General features: G+C 45.2%; 1 pseudogene across 1 annotated transcript; it reads right to left on the bottom strand.

Annotated features, from left to right (window-relative positions):
• Positions 1 to 918: 918 nt before the first annotated feature.
• On the bottom strand, positions 919 to 2464 carry LOC105500478 (annotated as a pseudogene). Its single transcript, XR_001000037.1, has one exon. The product of XR_001000037.1 is annotated as a biorientation of chromosomes in cell division protein 1 pseudogene (transcript).
• Between the last annotated feature and the right edge of the window lie 3734 nt (positions 2465 to 6198).

The following is a 6198-nucleotide window of genomic DNA, read 5'->3' as shown; positions in this document are numbered from 1 at the left end:
TCACTACTAATTTTTAGGTAAATAACAAGCTATCTTTTTTCAATCTTTGAATTATTGTTGAGTTTCTTAGTTTTATCATTTTACCCATAACCTAAATATGCTTGTCTATCCAACAAATATTTACTGAACTATATATTAGGTTCTGTGAAAGATGATGAGGATACAATGGCAAGCTTAAAGTTCACTAGGGGAAGCAGACAAAATATAATTACAATTGTGATCCATGTTAAATCCTCTAGAGGAGAGGTGCATGGTGAAATGAGTGTATATAGTCAGGAGAATTGATGCAGTCATGGGCATTAACAAAGTCCTCTGTGAAAAAAATAATTGATTGAAGTCTTCAGGAAGAGTGAGATTAATTTGTGGGTGGGAGGCAATAAGCAGAGATCCTTCTAGGCAGAAGGGATAGCATGTCCAAAGGCCTTGGGGTAGCAGTTTGCATGGTCAGGCTGGTCTAGGACTCCTGATCTCATGATCCGCCTGCCTTGGCCTCCCAAAGTGCTGAGATTACAGGCATGAGCCACTGTGCTGGGCCAGATCACATAGTCTTTGATGTCTAGTTCAGTCTGCCGTCCTCTGCATTGGCAAGGGCCTACTGAACACTTTCCATAGTGAGTGCAGGTCACCCTCTGGCTTGTTCCACACACAGATGTGAGTGTGGTGCATGCAATCCTTATAGCGAGAAGAATCCAGGAATAATATATTCCATTAATAACAAAGATTTGTGTAAAAATGGCAATTTGATCCTGACATAAAATGTTTGCCAGTTGTTCCTATTTCCCCTTTCCTGCTCTTTGTAGCCGTCCAGATCTTCTGACTGCATCATGGTGTGGATCTGTTTACTCTAGCAACTCCTCTGGCTTCTGAGGAGGCATTTCTTTTCTTTTTTTTTTTTTTTAAGAGTATCAACTCAAATGATTTTATTATGAAAGATAAGCCATTTATTGATCATTCACTTTTCTAAAAAAACACAAATGTGAGGATAAAATAAACATACCTAAGACTCACTGGCCCCTCCAGGACAGGAAGCAGCCCTGGACAGAGAGCCTGCAAACGAGTTTCCTTGTGTCTAATGTCTGAACTTCTCACACATTCTAGGATTTCATGTCTCATTACCTATTACAAAGGAAAGGAAACTGGCTAGATGATTCATGTACAAGAAGGTCACAACTTTAAAGCTATCTGATGCTAATTACTTGTACAATCTGGTTTGCAAACTCTGAGAGACAGTATCAAATAAACACTGTCAAAGACTACTCCCAGCTAAACTTTCTGTCATTGTTCTTTGAAATTGTCTTTGGGACTGGCTATGTTCTCACTGTAGCTTCTGTTTATTCCACAGCACAAACCCTCAAGTCCACCCGCAGTCTCCGTGTTCAAGTATAAAAGTCTGTTTCAGGACAACCCTGGATTGCTGTAGTGTTTCTCTGTGTAGTGTCTACTTGGTGTCATGCCCTTGGGCAGGCTGGCCAAATGGCAGCACAATGCAGGGGGCGACACCGTCAACTTTCCCACTGCCGAACTTGCTCCCCTTTTAATCTGGTCACTGCCCATGGTCAAGGTTGAATCTTGAGATCAGTGACGACCTTGGCCTTTCTTGGGTCTGAAGTTGCACTCTTACATAAACGAATCCACTTCTTCACCAGAAATTAGCTTTCAAAAGGTGTCAGGCATATTCTTAGGAAGTCTCCTGAGATGGAACTGGAGGGTCCTGGCCTTCGAGCTCTGGCGGGGGTGCTGGCACAGCTGCTTTTTTCTGGGCTGCCAGGAACTCATGAATTGCTCATTCTATTGGTGGCCTGAAGATGTGGTTAAGTTTTGGATCCACCACCTGAGAAATAATCCTGTCTACTCCAGCTTCCAACATCCCTGACTGAACCACACTCTGCCTCAGACCATTTCGCAATTCGTTTTTGTTCATCGTAGGATTCCATTGCTGCTTGTCCAGATGTGTTGACACAAAATTATCCACTTTCTGCCTCAGGTTTTGGTAAGCTGGCTTGGTGTCCACGTCGGCCAGGTAGTCCCGGTGGAAGCTGTCAAAAAGGCTCCGGCTCTTGAGTTGCTCCACGATGAGAGTGATGAGCTGCGGGTCACCGGGAGGCAGCGAGGCCGGGTTGATGCGGCCACCGCCCCTGCTGGCCCAGTAGCGCCAGTCGCTGCCCCGGCAGAGGCCTGGCCCGCTCCGCCACCGCCCACCGCGCCCGTTCCCCCGCCGCCGCCGCCGCCGTCCGCCATGGCTGTGCCCCGGGCGCACAAGGGAGAGCGACTATAGCTGCTTCTCCAGGACAGAAGGCCTTGAACGTGTAGAGGTGGCGAAGGGGGCGGTGAAGGAGGAGGGCCCCAAGGAGGCAGCGGTGGAGGTGACGGTGATGGTGGCAGCGGTGGCGATGGCGGCGGGGACGGTGGTGGGGGCGGCGGCGGTGGCGGCGAAGGTCAGCTCTGAGACAGCAGAAGTTGTGGTAGACGCCCTGAGGAGGCATTTCTATTTTAAAAAGAGGGGTTTGCTGAGGCAGCTATCCAGCAAGAGAGTGACTGGAAATACTGCTAGCGCTCTCCTGGTGGCAAGTGAAAGAAACTGAACTAGAGAAAGCGGAAAAGAGGATTTACTGGTTAATGGAACTGGAAGGGAGGGGCGGTGTCAACATTAGGGACAACTGGAACCAGGGACTTGAACATTATGAGGAATTCTGTTCCTGCTGGTCTTGGCTTCTCTGAGCATCAGCTTATCTGCTCACATTGGCTTCCCAGGTGGCTGGAGCCGTAGCTGCTCCAGCCTCCTACGTTTACAGTTCCAAGACTAGAGAGGAAAGGTCCTCTCTCCTAAGCTCAAGTTTGAAAAGACCAGAGGAGAATCCTGATTGGCTGGATTGGGGGGGTCACATGTTTATTCCTGGGCCAATCACAGTGACCAAAGCATGAGACTTTATGATTGGCTCAATTGGATCAAGTACCCACCTCTTGGCACATATTGGAAACGTCCACCAGAACTACCTGGTTTGAAAAGGCATCTGCCTAAGGATGCTGTTCTAGGCACTGTTTTAATACATTTTTCTTTGAAGTTTTCCTTCCCTCTATTTCCTTGTATTTATGTATTTGTAAAATGACATCAAAGATAGAGCCTCTTTTAGGTCCTAATTTCTCTACCAAGTGGTAGCATCTGAATATCCTTAACAAAGGGGAGTGGCCAATGTCTCTTTTAACAAGGAGGGTGTGGTTAGGGCAGGCGCCTCAGGAGCCCAGGGCAGGGTTCAGGCCGGGTAGCCCTGAGAAACAGGGTCCATTTAATATGTGTGAAATGCAGAACACACACTAAATGGGCTGCAGTGGAAATCCCGCATCTGAGATACTGGAGGGGTTTCTGTATTTCTGGATGCTGGTAGATAAGAACCAGAAATTTCTGTGTGCTGAAAACTAGAGCACAGAAAGATTGGTGCTTGTTATATGAGGTGAGAGAGGGAAAGAGAGAGAAACTGTGCCGATCTTGTTTCTGACCCTGTGCTCACCACCTTCCTCTCTTTTTTGGCATGTCTCTCAACTCAGAAGTTTGCTTTGGGGCTTCCCCAGCCAGTTCTGTGCTCCTCAAGGCCGGAAACAATGCTTGCCAATCTTTTGGACTCATTTTTAAACGGCTTGGAAATTTAATCAGAATAGTGCCAGGTACCTGCAATTGTAAAAAAAAAAAAAAAAAAAAAAAAATCTATTAATTAGCTACCCACAGGCTTGCCTTCTCAAGTTAAATTTAAATCCTGGGGAGAAAATGACATACAGCTGTGTTCTATACCTCCAGGTATGGAAACCACCGCCCGGGATTAAAGCATCAGTGAAGATGCTGCTTTGGAGGGATTCAGATTTTAGAGAAGAAAGGAGGTCATGAGAGCTCATTACTTTATCACTGAACTGGTAAGAATTATAAAGAGGTTGCTTTTTGCTTTTCTTGTATATATGCACTACATTCATTTTTTTTGGTGTGACAACAGTGTTTATAAAGGACCAAACATTCACTCTGCTAATGACAATTGACATTTCTAGTCACCCGAGAAACAAGGATGCTTAATTTCAAGAGATGTGCATCAAGATGGTACCAATGGGTACGGAGTGTAGACTCTTTGGGAAATTGAACACTCAGAATGGACACAGGTTTAATTTAGCTCAAAACACACTTAACATATACAGTAGGGCAGTTTGTCTGCAATGCCTAAGTATTCTTTATGCCTATGACCTTGGTTCATTTATCTCCCCAGAATTCGATCAGGAGTAGCCTCTTGCCACAGCGGTGACAAGTCTGCTGCCAAGCGGCTAGCCTATTACTGGGAGCTTTGATAAAATAAAGATCTTGATTCAATAGCGCAGGGGTGGAATCTGAGACTGTGAATTTCTAATTAGTTTCTGGGTGATGCCAAGGCTGCTGGTCCCGGGGTCACACTTTGAGTAGCAAGGGACCAATTCACAGAGACAGGGGGAGTTAAGAGCCCAGACACCTGAATTGTGTAGCTGATGTGAATGTCTGGGAGCTTCTGGTGCAGAGGATCCCAGAGAAGCCCTAATTTGTCTTCCGAGTCCTGTTTTTCCCGTTTTAATTTTCCCCCTGCACTTCCATGGATTCCACAAGAGATGCGTCCTTCAACAGAGCCCCTTTTCTGAGCTAATTTGAGGGGATTCTATCCTGTTCTTGCAGCCAGATGAGCCCTTGCTAGTTCAAGAAACAATTACATCAGTATTTAGAGAAGAGTCCACAGGTTAGGCGTGTATGAGGTACAAATAACCAGACTCTGCCTTCCCCTGGCTATGGCCTGTAACTTTCTCTTTCTTCCTTACCTCTCCATCAGCTGAACACTTCATCTGTGCCTTCAGGGCAAGACCTACTTTTGACCCTGTTAACTTGCTCATTTCTCTAATCGACTTGTCTAGTTAAGAGATGTAGTTTCAAAATGGAAACACCTCCAATACTACAAAGTGAAGAAAGCGGAGCATTTAGCTGTTTCATATAAAAACAATCTGAAAATACAGTAAATGAATCCATGGCTAAAAGGCTAAACAGTAAATTTATTTGCAAAGTGAATCACACATCAGTTGTGCTTTTACTGTAGCCCAGAATAATTTCTAGTTATAGCAACACTAAATAGAAAATAGCTTGTATTCCATTATTTAAAATATTCACAAAGTGGGGGGAGAAGACTGGAAAGAACTGAGTGTGTAAATGTGACTGTTCTGGGGCTGTTTTAATGCTTGGCCTTGTATGGCATCCGCGCCCAGTTTGGTTCAAGCAATGAAAATGAAATGGACAAATGTATTTGGTGACATAAATAACAGTAAAGTTAATAGGTTTTACTCAGCACTTGGCATGTGAATGCAAAAGGAGCCGAAATCCTCTGGGGCCTCTCAAGATATACTGAGGACCCGCTTTTACTCAGGGAACCGTACTAAGTGTGGTGGGAGTTCAAAAGTGAGCAAAATGCTTCTTCTTTCCCTTCGGCTTTTACAGTCTAGGAAAAAAATGACAAGCAATGTTTTGTTCTCCTCCTTCCATTTTCTATTAGCTGACAACTACATGAATCCTCTTTTCCTTAATCTGATGGACTGTCTCTCTAGTGGTGAAATTTTAGTGTCAGCATCAGGCCAAGGAGTGAGATATTTTGAACATTTTCAGTGTTCTTCAGATCCCATGATGCAGGTGACAGTCCCCTCTTAAGGCCAGCCCCTTAGGAGTCCATGTTTTGTCCATGTTTTCAGTTTACCCCACCTTTCCTAATCAGAGCCACCCTTCGCTCAGAAAATCACAGACATTTCTGGCAAAACAACCCTTTCCCTACTCTTTCAACCCCTATAACCTCCCTGAGAAATTTCTGCCTTGGCCTCTGCAAAGGGTCCACCTCATAAAGCGATATTAGGAGGCACACTGCAAAAAGGACATAGCCTGTGAACTGGGGGAGCCCTGCTACTCACCAGCCACTCTCCCAGCACAGCTTCCTCAAAACTTTTTTTTTATGAAAAGATGGTGTGTCATGGTGAATAAGAGCATCAGTGTGCCAGGGCTAGGCGTGCTATAAACTAAATTGTGTCCCATCCCTAAATTCATATGTTGGAGCCCTAACCCTTCATGTGGGCTATACTGGAGATAGGGCCTTGAAGGAGGTAATGAAGGTTAAATGGGGTCATAAGGCTGGAGCCTGCCCCAGGAGAACGCGTGCTCTTAGA

Source organism: Colobus angolensis, unplaced genomic scaffold (assembly GCF_000951035.1).
Source record: "Colobus angolensis palliatus isolate OR3802 unplaced genomic scaffold, Cang.pa_1.0 Scaffold67, whole genome shotgun sequence".
Taxonomy (NCBI): domain Eukaryota; kingdom Metazoa; phylum Chordata; class Mammalia; order Primates; family Cercopithecidae; genus Colobus; species Colobus angolensis.
The sequence above is the reverse complement of the archived record's forward strand: the minus strand, read 5'-3'. Positions and strand labels throughout refer to the sequence as shown.